Genomic DNA, 19,071 nt, shown 5'->3' with positions numbered 1-19,071 from the left:
TTTAGTGCAAGTGTTCTGATTTTGATGAAGAATCTAGACAGCTGCTTTCCTATGATGCTGTAACCAGCAGAGCAACAGAAACCTAATGTTTTTTTATATAAATACTACTAATCATTACAATTTTATTGCTGTTCTATGGTTCCTATCCTTCAAGGACTTGGGAATGAAGGGATATGCTAAGCACCGAATGAATGGTTTGAATAAAAACCCAGATACATGTGCACCCAAAGAGGACAATTAGACATTATTATTCTAAGACAAATTGTCATCTTCTGAGGGTCAACTGGCCACGCTTCATCCTTATTTTTGTATCTGGATCATTAGTGGACATCTCATTACACCCTTGAATGGGGATTGCTTCTCACAGCTTCCTCTTTAACTAAGCATGAAATGAATGCAGGGGCTGGGCTCGCCTTTAATGAAGTTTCAAGGTGGCTGCCCACTTTTGAGGGTTGGAAGCTCGAGGCTGGGGAGCAGGTTGTCCAGGCAGGAGGAGGAATGATGAGTGTCCTAGCAGACACCAGCGAGGGGTTTTCCTTGAGAGCCAGCCTTAGGCAACCAGGCTTTAAGCTTGAGGCAATGCCTCCTCCACTATTCCACCTGATCCCCTCTTGATGAGGAAGAGATAAAGAAGCGGTATAAAGATAAAATTGTGCAAATTTTCAATAATCCAAAATGTAAATCTCTAAAGGATCTGAATGCACGTCCTCTCCCTGCAGAGCACTGAAGATGTCTATAGCTCCTATTCCATACATTTGCCTCTTATTTTTTGTCCATCATATCTATGCTATTTCTTCCTCCAGGAGTGCTTCACTCTCTGACACACACACACACATACACACACACACCCCCCTCACAATTTTCAGCACCAACATCTCTGTTCCCCAAATCTCTGATAATTCTATTTCAAGTTAAGCCTCCTGTTTGGTGTTTTGTTTTTGTCTCATAGATGCAAAGGAATTCTTATTTTAGAGTTGGGGAAACTGAGGCCCAGGGAGGAAAGGTGACTTGTCCAGTGTTACCCAGGAAGAAATAAAGATGACAACAAGAACAATAACAAGAATATTTCCACAATAATCACTGAGCCCTCCCTGAGTGCATTAACTGGGCTAAACATTCTATTACGTATCCTCTTATTCAATCCTTCTGTGCCAGGTTCTATTTTTGGGGGTCCATTTCATAGATATGAAAGCTGAGGTTCAGAAAAATGAAATTGTCATCATGAAGCTTCTGAAGGCAGGCTTAGCAGTGTCCCTGGGTGTGTCCAAGGCCGGGGCAAGTGTCTTTAACCACTTTTCATGTCCTTGCTCCTCTGGGTCTTTCTCCGGGGTCTTTTCCCTGATACCGTCTTTCTTGTCCCCTTCTGGGCTGGCTTCTCTTCCCTCTTTTTTTCTGGTCCTTTTCCTTTGTGCACCCGACTTGTAACACGAGAATGACAACTCATTGGCCATAGCTGGAACAATACTGGTGGCCGAGATAATACAATATTGATCTTCCCACAGTAGACTCTATTCCTTGTAGCCGAGTGGAAGGGAGATTAATGCCAGGCCCTGGCAGATAGCAAACAGCATCTGTAAGGCAGCTTCTGTGACAGGCAGGATAACATGCTTTATTAGCCTCATGACAAGACGATGTTTTACCACAATTTTTGATCAGAGACTGGGAGATGTTAGCAGCAAAATATGTTTGGGAGGCAGTCACGCAGCATAAATAGCAAATGAAAAATAAAGGCAAGGACGGGAGCTGGTGCATCAAGATTGGGATTAACCTCAAATTTCCAAAGGGACACAGAAAATGCAATAAATGCTCAGATCAGCAAACAATGAGATTAGGGTTCCAATCTTGACCTGGGGCGGTGTTAGCAATACCTTCTCCCACTCCTGCCCTAGGTTTATGCATCCATTTAAGTTCCTGAACCCCTGCCAGAGAACAGTGGGTACTGCTAGTTGAAGCTCTGAAGGAGCCTTCTCCTACACGCATAAAAGACCACTTGCAGCAGAATCTCCAGGGCTGATTTTTAAAAGGCAGATTTCTAGGCTTCATTTTGACCCACTGATGTAGGTGGGAGCAAGGTGTTCGCACACTTACCAAGGACTCCAGGTGAGTCACAAGCCTATTAACATTTAAGAACCACTGCCTTCAGGAGTTCTGGACATGGAGAAAATTACATCCCATAATACCCCCTAACCATGCCATTATACCAGCACAGCATTGAACAGCATCACAGTTAATCATGTGACATTTTAAGCACTTTTTCATGTCAAGTGCACAGTCACATCCATTGTCCTGTTTGATCCTAGAGCAAAAACCTTGCAGGGGAGAAATTATCCTTCTCACCTTATAGATAAAAGAATTGAGGCTCAGAGAGACTAAAGGGCTGGGCAAAAGCCCTCACACTGGGTAAATAAACCAGGCAGTATTTATTCCCTAACCCTTCTTCAGACACATCTTGCTTTCTGAAATTTTCCATAGGCCATTGGTTCTCAACTGACGATAATTTTGTCCTCCAGAGGACATTTGGCAATGTCGGGAGAAAGTTTTAGTTGTCACAGCTAGGGCAGTTGGTGCTACTGATATATAGTGGGTGGAGGCCAAGGGTGTTGCTACACATCCTACAATGCACGGGACAGGCACCTTTCCCATAACAAATAATGAAATATCCCGAATGTCAGTTGTGCGGAGGTGGAGAAACCCTGGTCTATGCAACCTCTGCTCCATCCTATCAGATTTTATTCTGAATTCATTGGGATGCCTCCGGGGAATTTTTGGCTTAAGGGGTCATAGAATCAGATTAAGGTGCTAGATCCCCCTGGCTACTGAAGCGGGAGTGTACTGGGCTGGAGAAAGAGTCAAACTCGGAGACCAGTTTAGGAAGCTAATTTAACAGTTGCGCGACCTTGGTCATGTTGCCCCTCCTTGCTGAGCCTCAGTTTCCCCTTAGGTAAAGCAGGGGTGGAGGGGCTAGGCTAAACAAGATGCCTCTTTTCACTTTAAAAATGTCCTTTGATCTAATTCTATCTGCTTTTCTGTTCATACCGGGTGACCTCCTTCAGAAAGAGAGACAAGATCTGAGAGGCTGGCCCAGGCAGAGGACAAAGTCGTGGTGCATGTTGGCCAATCCATCTTCCCACCTCATCAGCCAGATTTGCTCCACGTTACAAAGGAAACTCCCGAGGCAGAGCATGCATTGGAAGGAAATTGGATTGGAATTTAATTGATGGCCTGGGCGATTTGCCACTGTCATTAAATTGCCCTGAAAAGCCAGCCCATTGTTCTATAGAGAGGCAACATGGCTTTGTTTGGATAGTGCCATGTGTATGAATTCAGTTTCTTCCCCACTGGACCCACTGTGAGTAGAAACCTCTCTTTGATGCCAGTGGGCCAGACGCAGCCAGACTTCCTCTTCCTGTTGGTCTTCGGCGCATCCTGACTGGGAGGGTCTTGAATTCAGCAAACCCTCTAACTCCTGCCTCTTAATTTCAGTCACCTTCCCTGCAGTCCTGGTGACCCCTCTCATCTGACCTCAAATCCTTAAATTCCCTCCATGGATCTCCATCATCTATGCCAGCAATCTCCAAATTCACTATTCTGTGGGTTATTGAGAAATACTCCTCAAAAGTTAAGTTCTAAGTGCCTTTTCTGTCTCTTGCACAATTAAAATGCCTACTTTCATGGCAGAGGCTCTGACAAGTCCTGCAGCAAAAAGAAAATGTGTTTAGCTTGGTTGAAGCTATGTTTCCCAAATAATTTGCTTAATGAATTTCCCCCCCACTCCCTCTTTATCCAGAGCTCACTTATTTACATCTTGTAAAACAGTGTTTTGCAGAATTCCAGCTTGGGAAATATTGACCTATAAGCGGAACTACAAAATATTTAGCCTAGCATTCAAAGCTCTCTACAAAAAGGTCCTTGGTTATATTACCAGCTTCATGTCCTACTTTCCAGCACTCATTTTACAGCCATATCAAACCCCTGGATACTTTCCCGTGTTTTGAAAACCCATATTTTGGAAGGGCAGGCAGGAAAACCTGGCGGTTACAGCCAAGCTTTGTATCACTGGATTAGTAAAGCCACTGAGGCACATTTTTGTCATTTCCTAGAAGTGTGAGCTTAGAGAGTTAACCATCGTGACCTCAATCTCCTCACCTGTGAAATGGGTATGAGAGCACCACCTCATATGGTAGTTGTGAGAATTAAATGAGCAGATGCAAGGAAAGAGCCTAGAACATAGTAAATAATAAATGTTAGCTCTTGGTTTAATTATATTATTATGACTCGGTACACACGATTTCCTCTGCTCAAAATACCTTCCCTCTAATTGGCCATCTGGTGAGGATGAGCCTTTACTCTTCTCAGCTCTAACATCATTTCTTTGCAAAACCTTCTTTACATCCCTTTGATAGAAATAGATGCTTCTTCCCCCATATTCCAGCAGCACGTTGCATTCATTCATTCGTTGCTTTCACCTTGCATTCATTGATTGATTTGTTGCTTTATGCACTTAATTCTGATTGAACCTCTACTCTGCTTGCCCCTTTATAGGTATTGGGAACACAATGGAAACAGAACTGACCTGGTCTCTGCCCTAAGTCTAGAAAGAAAGTCAGACTTGAATAAAGCATGGCAAAGATAATGAGCTGCAACCAGGATGAGAGCTACGGGGACACTTACTGGGACCTTGGTTTTTATTCTTGCTCCTAATATGTTGCTATTTATTTATTTATTTATTTATTTATTTTTGAGGCAGAGTCTCACTCTTTCACCTAGGCTGGAGTGTGGTGGTGCTATCTTGGCTCACTGCAAACTCCACCTCCCGAGTTCACGCCATTCTCCTGCCTCAGCCTCCCAAGTAGCTGGGACTACAGGCACCCACCACCATGCCCGGCTAATTTTTTTTGTATTTTTTTTTTAGTAGAGATGGGGTTTCACCATGTTAGCCAGGATGGTCTCGATCTCTTGACCTCGTGATCCACCCTCCTTGGCCTCCAAAAGTGCTGGGATTACAGGGGTGAGCCACCACGCCCGGCTGCTTTTTATTTTTATAATAAAAATAAATGCTTCATTTAATAGTCACAGATCATCTCTGTGGGCCCAGCGGTCAACTCTGCCATTGAGGACTCAGCAATCGAGTGCAGCACAGCCTCCGAGCTTCTTGCTCTGACTCACCATAAATTCCACACACACCCGTGTGCACCATCCTTGTGAGCTGGTCCTGCCCAGCACCTTGGTGGCCTTGACTAGCTTGACAGGCTGCACACAGCTCATGTCCATGATGGCAGCGAGGCAGTGGTCAGGTGGAGAGCCTTGTACGTTGCATTATAATGACTTGTTTTCAGGAACATCCCCCCCACCAGACTGGGAGCTCCTCCAGGGAGCCAGAGTGAGTTATTGGACCATGGAAGATGCACCCGAAATATTTACTGAATAGGAAGAAGGCCTGGGAGCAGCAGAGGTTGGGAATGACCCTCACCTCCCTGGCTGCTCCTAGGATATCAAAGGAGTGTCTGCCTCTTGCCACCAACCACAAAACCGAGCCCTTAAGAAGAAGAAGAGAGAATGACCTGGTTTATTCTATTTGAAGAACTCAGAGTTCCCAGTGCCCTGGGTGCCTCTTAGAGCTCCATTTTTATTTCTTAAAGAAAAATAATAAACCAGGTTAGCTCTAAAGAAGATGGATAGGAATGAAGGCAGGCTAACACGCGGTTTGCAGCTCTCTGAGGTGCTTTCCTTGTCAGTTCCAGTGAGAGGAAAAGAGAAAAGACACGATTCTTCAAATAGCTCTTCTCTTTTTGGGGAATATGTAATCGTCTCAATTAAAACACAGACCAGAATATTTAATGGCATGGAAATTGATTTTGATGCTATTTAAATAATTTCCCCCTAGAGTAGATGGGTATTACTTGGCCTAATTTGATGGAAGCATTCATTTTTTTTTTTCTCAGCTCAGAACTTGCGTGCGGGAGGTTCTGTTCACACAAGGCAGATCTGAATTCCTATCAGGCTCAGAGGACTTTTCCGGGTTACCAGAAGAGGACAGAGCATAAGCTAAGGCAATTCAGGTTGACAAGAGAGGTGCATAGGATGGTGTAAGGAAACTTGCCCCAGCTATGCCATCCTTACCTCCTCCCAGGATAAGTTTTCATGATGCCCAGCCATAGGGAGGAGCTTCCAGAGAGTGGGGAATATAGGATCCTGCTATACTGTTCAAAATGTCATTAAGAGTGGGGGCTAAGAGGGGGAGAGATCAATGATAGGTGGTCCTACCTGTAAACTTCCTCCACCCCTAAAACACGTCTAGTGAAATATGAATGCACCATAGCCTGCAGAATATCCCCATATTATTGTCTCTAAGTTGCTTTTCTTGGAAGAAGATACAAGGAAGGGAGGAAATAAACTCCTATTTGCTGTTTGCTAAGCACTTGCAGAAGCTCCATGAAAACTCCAAACTTCACATCCCAATAATTTCTCCTCCCTGTGATAACAGAAAATCCATGGGTTTAAAGCAGGAGTTGGCAAACTACAGCCCATTGGTCAAATTTGGCTTTCCTCCTGTTTTTGTAAATTAAATTGCATTGGAACATGGTCCTGCTTTTTCTTTTTATGTATTGTCTAAGGATGCTTTCATGCAGAGTTGAATAGATGCCCCAGAAGCTAAATTACCATCAAAGTGTAAAATATTTACTATTTGACCCTTTAGAGAAAAAGTTTGCCAACACCGGCAAATGTCTGTTCCTTTAGAGAAGTATAAACATATGATATTACCATGTATTTTAATAGGTAAACTTTAAAAACGTCAAATTTTGATAATTTCATGGGTTCTATCTAATGACCCATTTTGGCATTAAATCCTGGAAGTCATACAGCTTGTTTCATCCATCTTCCTCATTTGTATTTGCATAGTAAATAGAACTGTAGCTCAGAGAGGTTAAGTGATTTGCCCAAGGTCACACAGCTGCAAAGTGACAAGATCAGGGGCAGAAGCTTTTCCTGATCCCTGTGCCTCTGACCAGAGAGAGCCCTGACAAAGCCTGTGCTCTATTGTCAACCTCAGAACTCTCATAGTTACCAAATATTCACATCCTCCCAGGCAGTGCTTGCCCTAGCAAATGCAGCCTCAGAATCTGCCAAGAATCCAGAATTGGAATGACCCTGAATTTACTCTTTGTGTTGCTAACATCAAGTTTTGTGACTGGAATCCTTGATCTGAGAGATGGCCAAAGATAATCTTAGCTGTCCATGTTGCAAGATTTAGACGCTCTCTCAAAAGCAATGGGGGGTTTCACACGTGAGATAGAGGGGACATCACTAGAATTGCAAAGATCATTCTACTTTCTGGCTGGAGCTTCAAGAGGGATTAAGGTGGAAGCAAAAAGATCAGTCCAGGTGAGAGATGATGAGGCATGGCTAGCTGTGGGGACTAAAAGGTGAACAAGATTAAAAACAGATCTGTTTAGAGTCAAGAAGTCATGGGATTGAGTTGGATAGAGAGGGGAGAAGGCTGAGAGAAGGAGGAGATCAAGGAGGATGCCCAGGCTTCTGCCTGAGCAGCCAGGTGGAGTGGAGACTTTCCTGCACTGTAAATGCTGAGTAAGGACCAGCTTGCGGAAGATCAGATTTGCCCTACAGGTCACTGCATAAAAGGGAAACTGTCTATCTCAGATGATTGTTGGGAATTGGGACAACATTTGTGCAGAGCTGAACGTAGGGTCTGTATTCCTTAAATGCGTGATTTGAGAAGATAAAAGGATGTCAATAAAGGCGTTATGGCAGGATGGAAAGAATGTGGATTTTGGAGTCACAGAACTTTTCATTCAAATCCAGCATCTTCCACTTACACATGAGGTGACCTTGGATGCTTTATTTTACTTATCTGAGTCTTGATGTCTCATCCAGGGATATTGAGACATGGATGAGCAGACACAGTGCTAAGTGCACTTGCATATCTCCATTAGCTGTCACATGCACCCTGATGGGTGGGGGCTACTTCTGCCAGGCTTGTTTTACAGATGAGGACAAGAAGGCTCAGAGAAGTAAACATACTTGCCTCCAGGTTACACAGTAGGCAGTGGTGTTGGATTTGAAATGCAGGACTGTAAACTCTGCAGGTAATAACTTCCCCCTCTTGGGTGGTTGTGGAAATAAGTCCAGGGGAAGAGCTAATGTGGCACGTGGCACCCAGTAGACCATGGGAAGCATGAAAGTGCTGAGTGATACCAAGAGTCCTTTCCATAGGAATTTAGGGGAACCAGGGCTAGGTGCTCATGGGGGCTTCTTTGTGGAAATGACATTAATTCTGAGACTGAATAGTAGTCAGTATAGCGGGGCAAGACTATGGGAAGAAGGGAAAATGGATGTAGCTGCTCAAAATATGAGCTTAGTAATTTTGTGAATTGAAAGGAAATCAAAGTTCTCAGTCCTTTGCTCAAACCATTTTGTCACCCTTGTGATTTGCTTTGAAAGTCTAGTGAACTCATGGTGGTCTCCCTTTAGGGACCAAGGTTTCTCTTGATAAAGAATTTGAGCTTCATGTCCTGGGCTTTCAGAAGCTCCCCCATCAACCCATGCACATGCTGGTCCTCCTTCTCCCATCTGGCTAGTCTTTCTTACCTGGATTTCAGGTTCTCTGCTTAAACATCACCTCTCTGGCTTTCTAGACTAGTTTTGTCACCCACTACAAGCTCCCTGAGCTCCCTGTGCTGGTAACACTTATATCTGTCATTCACTTTAGGAAAGAAGCCTGAGAATGGGAATGGTATTTGCGTTTACAAAGCTAGCACCAGCAGCTGCAATATGGGCACATAGAAAAGGCTATGTACTAAATACTTGAAAACAAGAATAAATGAATGAGTTTGTGTGTTACATCCTGGTTCCTAATCACATCTGGATTAATATCTTTCCCTTTTTCCCTCAAAGATTTCTGCAGATTTACATGAGGAGATGTGCTGCAGTTGAGTCTCACACCTACCATATATGTTCTTCTTCTCACAAGAAGGGTCATGTATTTCTTTTTAAAAGAGATAGATAGATAGATAGATAAAATATATCAATATATAAAAGATGCATATATATATCTTTTATATGTCAATATAAATATATATTTGTTTATATATCAGTATATTAAATACATATATATTCCCATTATACCTCTGGCCACCAGATTATTTCCAGAATTCTTTCATCTCATAGAACTCACTTGCTACCCTGGAAACAAGAGAAAACCCAAATGGTTTGACTAAGCTTTCAAGACCCACTAGGGCTGGGTCAAACAAACCCCTTATTTCCCTCTGTTTCCCAATCGTGTAGGCTAACTCTTCCTCACTTCTGGATGATCACTCAGCTGAAATCCACTGGTCCTCTCTGTTGCTCCTCCTTGACCAATCCCACGTCCTCCTTAGAGCTACCTCCAATCATCTCAGTTCAATCTGACTTCTCCGAAATACCCATATCAATTTTGTCTGAACCACACTTTTTATTATTTTATCCCCATTTTATTCACGTTTATCTACCTTCCCAACTCTATTCTTTCAAAGGAGAGACCTCACCTTGGCCAATTTTGTCTTTTTACAGCACATGTACTTTATGCTTAGTAGGCACACACTACTTGTCTCTCTGTGTAACCAACATTTCTCCTGTAACTCCTTGTTCAGAGTCTGTCTTCCTCATTAGATTGTAAATTTCACAAGGTTAGGGACTATGATTCATCTCTATACCCTCTGTTTCCTGAATCCATGCAGTACAGTAAGTGGTCAATAAATCGTTTGTTGAAGCAAACAAAAACATAAAGTGTGGAAAGGACACCCTACACAACAAATGGTGCTGGGATAATTGGCAAGTCATATGTAGGAGAATGAAACTGGATCCTCATCACTCACCTTATACAAAAATCAACTCAACATTGATCAAGGACTTAAATCTAAGACCTGAAACTATAAAACTTCTAGAAGATACATCGGATAACCCTTCTAGACATTGGCTTAGGCAAAGACTTCATGACCAAGAACCCAAAAGTAAATGCAACAAAAACAAAGATAAATAGGTGCAACTTAATTAAACTAAAGATCTTCTGCTCAGTAAAAGTAACAGTCAGCGGAGTAAACAGACAACCCACAGAGAGAGAGAAAATCTTCACACTCTATACGTCCAACAAAGGACTAATACCCATAATCTACAATGAACTTAAATAAATTAGCAAGAAAAAACAAATAATCCCATCAAAAAGTGGGCTAAGGACATGAATAGATAATTCTCAAAAGAAGATATACAAATGGCCAACAAACATATGAAAAGATGCTCAACATCACTAATGATCAGGGAAATGAAAATCAAAACCACAATGCGATACCATCTTACTCCTGCAAGAATGACCATAACAAAAAAAATCAAAATATAATAGATGTTGGCATGGATGCAGTGAAAAGGGGACACTTCTACACTGCTGGTGGGAATGTAAACTAGTACAACCACTATGGACGACAGTGTAGAGATTCCTTAAAGAACTAAAACTAGAACTACCATTGGATCCAGCAATCCCACTACTAGGTTTCTACCCAGAGGAAAAGAAGTCATTATATGAAAAAGATACTTGCACACACATGATTATAGCAGCACAATTTGCTGTTGCAAAAATATGGAACCACCTCAAATGCCCATCAATCAATGATCAGATAAAGAAATTGTGATATATATAATATCTATATCTATGCCTATATGTAATATATCAATTCTTTCCAAAATTGTCATACGTATATATGATGGAATATTACTCAGCTATAAAAAGGAACAAATTAATGGCATTTGAAGCAACCTGAATGGAACTGAAGACTATTATTCTAAGCATAGTAACTCAAGAATGGAAAACAAAACATCCTATGTTCTTACTCACAAGTGAGAACTAAGCTATGAGGATGAAAAGGCATAAGAATGATATCATAGACTTCAGGGACTCGAGGGAAATAGTGGGAGGGGGTGAGGGATAAAAGAGTACAAATTATGTTCAGTGTATACTGCTCAGGTGATGGGTGCACCAAAATCTCACAAATCGCCACTGAAGAACTTACTCAAGTAACCAAATACCACCTGTTCTCCCAAAACCTGCTCATCATCACTGGCCATCAGAGAAATGCAAATCAAAACCACAATGGGATACCATCTCACACCAGTTAGAATGGCGATCATTAAAAAGTCAGGAAACAACAGGTGCTGGAGAGGATGTGGAGAAGTAGGAACACTTTTACACTGTTGGTGGGACTGTAAACTAGTTCAACCATTGTGGAAGTCAGTGTGGCGATTCCTCAGGGATCTAGAACTAGAAATACCATTTGACCCAGCCATCCTATTACTGGGTATATACCCAAAGGACTATAAATCATGCTGCCATAAAGACACATGCACACGTATGTTTATTGCAGCACTATTCACAATAGCAAAGACTTGGAACCAACCCAAATGTCCAACAATGATAGACTGGATTAAGAAAATGTGGCACATATACACCATGGAATACTATGCAGCCATAAAAAATGATGAGTTCATGTCCTTTGTAGGGACATGGATGAAATTGGAAATCATCATTCTCAGTAAACTATCGCAAGGACAAAAAATCAAACACCGCATGTTCTCACTCATAGGTGGGAATTGAACAATGAGAAATCATGGACACAGGAAGGGGAACATCACACTCTGGGGACTGTTGTGGGGTGGGGGGAGGGGGGAGGGATAGCATTAGGAGATATACCTAACGCTAAATGACGAGTTGGTGGGTGCAGCACACCAGCACGGCACATGTATACATATGTAACGAACCTGCACATTGTGCACATGTACCCTAAAATTTAAAGTATAATAATAATAATAATAAAGAAAACATTGTCTGAAAAAAAAAAGAAAAAAGAAAATGTGGCACATATACACCATGGAATACTATGCAGCCATAAAAAAGGATGAGTTCATATCCTTTGTAGGGACATGGATGAAGCTGGAAACCATCATTCTGAGCAAACTATTGCAAGGACAGAAAACCAAACACCACATGTACTCACTCATAGGTGGGAATTGAACTATGAGAACACCTGGACACAGGGAGGGGAACATCACACACTGGGGCCTGTTGTGGGGTGGAGGAAGGGGGAAAGGATAGCATTAGGAGATATACCTAATGTAAATGACGAGTTAATGGGTGCAGCACACCAACATGGCACATGTATACATATGTAACAAACCTGCACGTTGTTCACATGTACACTAGAACTTAAAAGTATAATAAAACTGTTGTGGGGTGGGGGGAGGGGGGAGGGATAGCATTAGGAGATATACCTAATGCTAAATGGCGAGTTAATGGGTGCAGCACACCAGCACGGCACATGTATACATATGTAACTAACCTGCACATTGTGCACATGTACCCTAAAACTTAAAGTATAATAATAATTTAAAAAAAAGAAAAAAGTATAATAAAAAATAAAACAAAAAACAAAAAACAAACAAACAAAAAACCTACGGAAATAAAAAAAAATTTTTTTAAGTAAATGTTTGTTGGATACATTCATCAAATGCATGCCTCAAACTGATGTTTATCTTTGCATTGTGTATAATTTATTCCTCTATTAGATTGATAATAACTCTAAGCATGCCAAATCAGGATATGGGAGGGGGGGAGTTGTAATGATTTCCCCACTCAAGTTCCCAGAGGGAAAATCAATTTGTAATTGTTGGAAACATAATCAAATGTTCATAAACTTAGATCCCTACATAGTCACACCTAAATCGTGGCTCAATTTTTTTTCTTTAATAGCACATAAATCACAAGCTTTTCATCAATAAATTAGGAGAAATTATGAGCTCTGGGAGATGTGATAGATATGATTGACATTCCAGGATTAGAAGGTGGCCCTGCAAGCAGCCCAGAACACAATGGCATTTCAGCACAGCGGACAGCACCCCGCATGGATGCCTCCTTTAAATACTTGAGCTATTCACGTGGTGGATGGCGACCTCAGCAGATCATGACCTTAAGAGCTCCGACACCTGTGTTAAGAAGCCTCAGGGTATCTCTCTAAGTTGAGTCTCCTCTCTGCCCTCCTGACCCCTTTATTTTACCGTGATCTTTCCTGCTGTTTCAATATTTGTACTCAGTTTTTGCCTCTTACCGATCTTGTTGAATTTGTGCTTTTGCTTTTTCTTGGTAGGCTGAGTTGAAAAGGAAAGCTAGTTGGAGCAGAGTAGCCTTCCAGCTGCAATTACATGGGTTCCTCACCTTTCTCTCCTCCTCAGATTGCCCTTGAAGGCCAAACTCTATTTAGAAATCATTACTATAGGTATATGGGCTATTTTTGCCTCAATTCTTTAAAAAATTGTCAAGGATAGAGAGAGATATCAACAATTATTATCCTACCTCTCTTGGTGCTGACCATTTCATCCTCACCTTCTCACCCCAACCTTACCCCAAAGCTGTTTTCTTTCTCTCATTTGGGATGAAAAATATTTTTCTTCTCATTTCAGCTATTGTGGTAGTCCTAGCTCAAGCCAGAAATCTGAAAATCTCCAATTTCTGCTCCCTCTATATCCAGTCAATCACAAAATTTTGTTTGTTTTTAAACTTTATCATTTCCTTTACCTCCATTGGGCCATGCCCACTGGCCCAAACGAATATCTTCTCTTCCTTAGATGATTACAGCTGTCTCTTCCCTAGTTGCCCTGACTCCAATCTCTCCCTCCAAAAGATCCTCCTTCCATGATGATTTTTCTAAAATTCAAATAGGACCATATTATTCCCCAGCTTAAAATCCTTCATATTTCCTCCCTCAGAATAAGGTCTGACTTTTTCAAACATTGTGTATAAGGCCCTTCAAGTCTACCCAGGTCTGCACTTGCAGCCTCAACTACTTCACCCCCTTTCTTACCCCAGATCCTTTATAATTCAGTTATAGAGAATTACGTATCATTTTCTAGATAGATATGATATACAGCATAGTGATTAGAAATACAGGCCCAACAGTCAGACTGCAATAAATACTGCAATTTGCTAGCCATATGTAATATCATTGTACCCCCAACTTCGTGATTTAAACACAGAAAAAAATGTAGTAGGTCAAATGGGATAATTCACACAAGAGGTCTCAACATGGTGCCATTTTAATTATCATCAAATGTGCTGTGTTCTCTGTCCTTGGTTCATGCTGGTGCTTTTGCCCTCTCTTTTGCATCTGGTTAATTGCTAGCTTGTCTTCAACTCTCAATTCAGGCATTGCCTCCTCCAGGAAGCCCTTTTGGATTCTGCAGCTGGGGTGATGACTCCCTTCCCACTTCTTACACTGTCCTGTAACCATTCACATGTCTGACACACGCTATGTGAATACGAGCACCTTTCTTCATCCTCAGTGCCTGGTGCGGTGCCTGATGTGGGGTTTAAACTCGGGGAGCACCTGTTGAATGAATGGATATGTTAGAAACTTACTCTTCTATGCGTCTTTGTGTATTTCAAAGGTAGAGGCTGCACCTTCTCTTCTGGTCTCTCCTCCGTAGCTCTCCACCCAGATCTGGGCAGAGTGGATGCTCACAAAAGACTGTTTAGTTAGAATGAATTGGAGATGACAGACTCATTCCGGAAGTCCTCTCGTGGCCATCTTGACAGAGGGAAAGGGCGGCTAGCTGGCAGGAGCACGCAGATAAAGCGGGCCAGAGTTGGTATAAGCCATTTATTCTTCTGAAAGAATTAAAGCTAATCTTTCATGAGCAGTCTGGTCGGATTCTCATTTCTAATACAGATGCTATCAGGGTCTTAGATATGATAAACTCCCTGGGGTTTCTATAAGACTCTGAATGCTGTCTGGAGTTAAATGCCTGTTCTTCTCCAAGCTCCAGCAACTGCCTCCAGATCAGCGAGCGGCAGACACCTGGCTGCAGGGAAAAGCCAGGTTCTCCTTGCAGGCTGGAGTAATGGAGATAGGACAGCTTCTGTACTACCTGTTCTCTCTCTTCATGGCTTTCCCTCTTTAGTCCTCAGACCTCAGCATAAATGTCACCTCCTCAGAAGAGCCTTCTCCTGCCAACTTAAATTAAGAAGTCCTTATAATTTTACTGATGCCTTTGATTATTGGGAGCTCTCTGAGGGCAGGAATCGTCCATCTGGTCTGCCATTACATTCTTCTTATCAGCACAGTACCTTGCACTTAGCAAGTTTTCAATAAATATTTATGGAGGAAATTAATAGACAGGAATTGGGAGTGTTGTGAGATGCTAGAAAATAATTTCATTTCCCTGGCTTGTTTTCTCTCCTGTAAAATGAGAAGTTAAATGGGATTTTGTAGGGGATTTTTTCCCCCAGATCCATCATCTATAAGCTTATAGAAACGAGATCAAGATAAAAATATTTTGCACTGGGTACTTCTCTTCAAAGACTAGAGCTTGCTTAGGTGCATTTACCTAGATTGGGGTTCCTTAACCTCAATACAATTGAAATTTGGGCTGGATAATTCTTTATGATAGAAGACTGTCATGTGCATTTTAAGATGTTTAATAGCATCTCTAATCTCTACCCTCTAGATGCCAGCAGTAACCCCACCCCACCTGTTGTGGGGATGTTGTGACCATCAAAAACATCTCCAGACATTTCCATATGTCCCTTGGAGAGCAAAATTGCCCCCCGCCTCTGTTGAAAACCACTGGTCCAGACCACGGTGGCTCTGGTGATCATGCTCAGGAGTCTACACTTCGTCCTGCTTTGAATCTAACCTGAACTTTCTCTGCTGCAACAGGAGCATGTTTCCTCTTGAAGGAATCTCAGCAGATGACAAACTCCCTCCATGGCAGTAGATGTCAGGCTCGAGTGAGCATCAGAACCCCAGGGAGGGCTTGTTAAAGCACAGATGCCAGGCCCTGCCCCCAGAGTTTCTGACCCAGTGGGTCTGGGGAAGGGTCTGAGATTTTGTATTTTTAACAAGGTCCCAGGTGATGCTGATACTGCTGCTCCAGGGACCAGGCTATGAAACCAGTGCCTTATGGCAGTGGTTCCCAGCCCTGGAAGTCCACGAGAGTCACCTAGAGAGCTTTCAACAATCCTTATGCCTGGGCAACACCCCAGCCCAGTGCATCAGCCTCTTTGGGGTGGCACTGAGGCATCTGTGTCTTTTAAAGCTCTCCAGGTGATTCCAATGTTTCAGACAAGGCCGAGAACTTCTGCACTATGGCACAGAGCAAGCCATGGGTCTCTTCTATGTTTTCTACATTCTGTGTGCATTTGAAAAGAGCCTTTTGACCATTTTGGCTACGAGGAAATACTGGAATGGAGGAATCCTGCTTTTCATTCATGTGTTGGTTTCCTCCTCACTCAGGTGGCCTCTTATTCACTTCCTTTGTTCACTTGTTAGCTTATCTCCTTGTCCCCATATTCCTTTGTTATTTATTCTTTTATGCACACGTCCCTGGCATCCCTGAATACCCCTCTAGCTTATCTGCCTTTCATTGTTTACCTAGTCTCTTATGCATTTCCTTACTTCTCCAACTATTTGCTCATGCTCCTTCCCATTTTTATCTTTGCTCATTTATTTCTTCTTTTGTGAGAAGAGAGGGGAGAAGGATGAATAAGGCAACAGGTTTTTGTACATAGAACTCTCTTCCTCTTCCTTCCCTTCCTTCCTAATCTTCCTTTGAACTTCAGCTTAACCATCACTCCCTTGATCTCCCAGGCCAGCCTAAACCCCACTCATGTGCTCTTCCAACACTAAATATCTCACAGATGTAAGTTTACAATGATTTTAAATGGGATGATGGCTGCTTGTCTGCCCCATATGACTGTCTGCTCCACAAAGGCAGGGGCCCTATTTATTTCACTTTTATTGGATTCCCAGTAGCTAGCACCGAGCCTTCCCTGAGCAGGTGCTCAACACTGCGAGGTCAAATAGACAACTGCTGCGTGTTACCCTCTCCTGCCTCTGGGGATGCTTTTGCTATTCTGGAGAAAGTAGACATGGAGGTGAGTCTTTCCCCAGCAACTGTGAGCTGGGATGAGTTCTGAGATTCCCTAGCAGAGATAGGAACAGGCCTAATTCCCACTGTCTCGGCAAAAATTATCCTCAGGAGTCATGAAGGATTTCTCAGGGTGGCCTCAAGTGCTGGCATTTTGATTCAGGCTCACAAACCGCACAGAAAGTCCTTCTCTTCCATGTAGTGGGCAAGGGAGCCTTGTGTTAGCCATCTTCTTTGTTTGGAGACACCACTTTGAAATCTCAAATTGTCTAACGTTTACACAGCAGAGGGGATTCTTCTTCTCTATGAAGGCCACCCAGATGGGAAAGCTGTGGGGGGTTTATTCTAGGCCTCCTTTAAGCATTAACCAGGCTCCCAAGGGAAGCAAAAGGCAAGTTTGTAAATGCAGATGCCTGGGCCTTAGATGGATAAGTCTTAAGATGCCTTTACATCCTTAGGTCATAGGAAAGATGGGCACTGGAGGTTTGCACTGATGTTTTCATGGGTGTGTACTCACCTCCAAATCCATCAAATTGCATGTAACAAATACCTACACATTTTGGTATGCCCATTACACCTCAATAAAGTGGTTTTAAAAAGAGAATTCTAAAGTATTCTTTAGAACTGGTCTGCACAATGTATCCCAGGTTGGCTCCGCTGGAAGCTCCTTTATCCAAGGAAACTGGAAACAGTGGCTTGCTCATCAACAATGAGCTAGGACCAGGTGATGGAATTCTGAGGACAGGAAACCACCCTCGAATTCATTCCTGGAGACACCCATTCCTTAATAAAGAGAGCTGTGTAGGATATACCCCTATCCACTATCTTGGTAGCTGTCCACTATCTTAGCTTGCTGGGGTTGTATTCTAGACCCTCCTCATTAAGACCGCTGGCACTCACCCTCCTTCTGAAGCCCCCCAGTATGACAGATGCTCAATTGCTCTGGTCTTACTGCTAGTAGAGAGGAAGAATTAATGGTGATAGTACTGTTTGTAGAGCACTCACCAAATGCTCGGTACTCTGTTGGGTGTTTTACATGTGTTATTTATTTATTTTTAAAGACAGGATCTCACTTTGTCACCAAGGCTGGAGTGCAGTATCACAATCGTAGCTCACTGCAGCCTCAAATTCCTGGGCTCAAGCAATCCTCCTGCTGTGGCCTTCCAAAGTACTGGGATTGCAGGCATGAGCCACTGCAGCTGGCCTATGTGTGTTCATTTTATTTGACATTTTTCCTTCCCTCCCATCTTCCTTCCTTTCCTCCCTCCTTCTCTCCCTTTCTGCTTCCCCTTCTCCCTCTTCTGTCCCTTTCCCTCCTCACTTCTCCTCTTCCTTTTTTTTTCCAGTGCTAGCTATAGTTAATGAGCATCTTTGTGTGCTCATTGAACTGTGCTACAGTTGAATCCATCTTCAAGCAGAAATTCCCTGGAATGAAATCCTTTGGTCAAAGGGCATGAACAATTTTACCGCTGTAGCTGGACAGAATTGCCATGTTGCTTTCCTAAGGGGTCTTTCAAATTACAAAGCACCTGAGCTTATCAATGTTCTAATAACCTTGCCAACACCAAGTGTTATTGGTTTAAACATTCTAAGCTAATTTAGTTGGTATAATGTGGTCCCTCAAGGGTAGTTTCAGGTGCATTCACTTGGCCTCTATGAAGGATGAACATTTCCTATGAGTTTTCCACTTGTGTTTTATCCTTGGTGAGTTATTTAATTATGTATTCTGTCTATTCGTGTTTTGTGGTCCAGATTTTTAAGATTAAAACTTTGAATGAATTATGTTATAAACTCATGCTTATAATATCTTTTTTCCTCATTATCACCCGTCCCGGGAGCCTTTTAAGATGATTTTTTCCATGACAATTTAATACTGCAGATATACTGTATGCTTACTTATATACCATAGGAGATCTGTGTTTTATACATACACAGGAATCTAAGCACCAATTTTTGTCCCTTTGGGGGCAATATTGCCCTCATTGAGAATGTATACAGTAAACTAAATTTAACTAAATAGTTCAACTAAATAATAATGCACTAATGATAAAGAACCAAATAATAATTGAACTAAATAAATAAACTAACTTCAACAAGCATTTTCTGGGC

The 19,071-nt window shown here is 42.3% G+C and overlaps 1 protein-coding gene across 9 annotated transcripts in view; it reads right to left on the bottom strand.

Moving 5' to 3' along the window:
- The window catches only part of SEZ6L (seizure related 6 homolog like), a 214,421-nt gene that overhangs the window by 111,194 nt on the left and 84,156 nt on the right, over positions 1-19,071 (bottom strand). The window contains exon 1 of one of the 9 annotated variants that reach the window (XM_054470088.2): positions 13,613-13,630. The exons of the other annotated variants lie outside the window; for them this stretch is intronic. The gene's annotated coding sequence lies outside the window, so the exon portion shown is untranslated. Of the gene's footprint in view, positions 1-13,612; positions 13,631-19,071 lie in introns of those variants that run through there. 9 annotated transcript variants of the gene reach the window in all.

The sequence above is a fragment of the Pongo pygmaeus genome, chromosome 23 (assembly GCF_028885625.2).
Source record: "Pongo pygmaeus isolate AG05252 chromosome 23, NHGRI_mPonPyg2-v2.0_pri, whole genome shotgun sequence".
NCBI lineage: Eukaryota > Metazoa > Chordata > Mammalia > Primates > Hominidae > Pongo > Pongo pygmaeus.
This window is presented reverse-complemented; position numbering and strand designations above follow the sequence as displayed.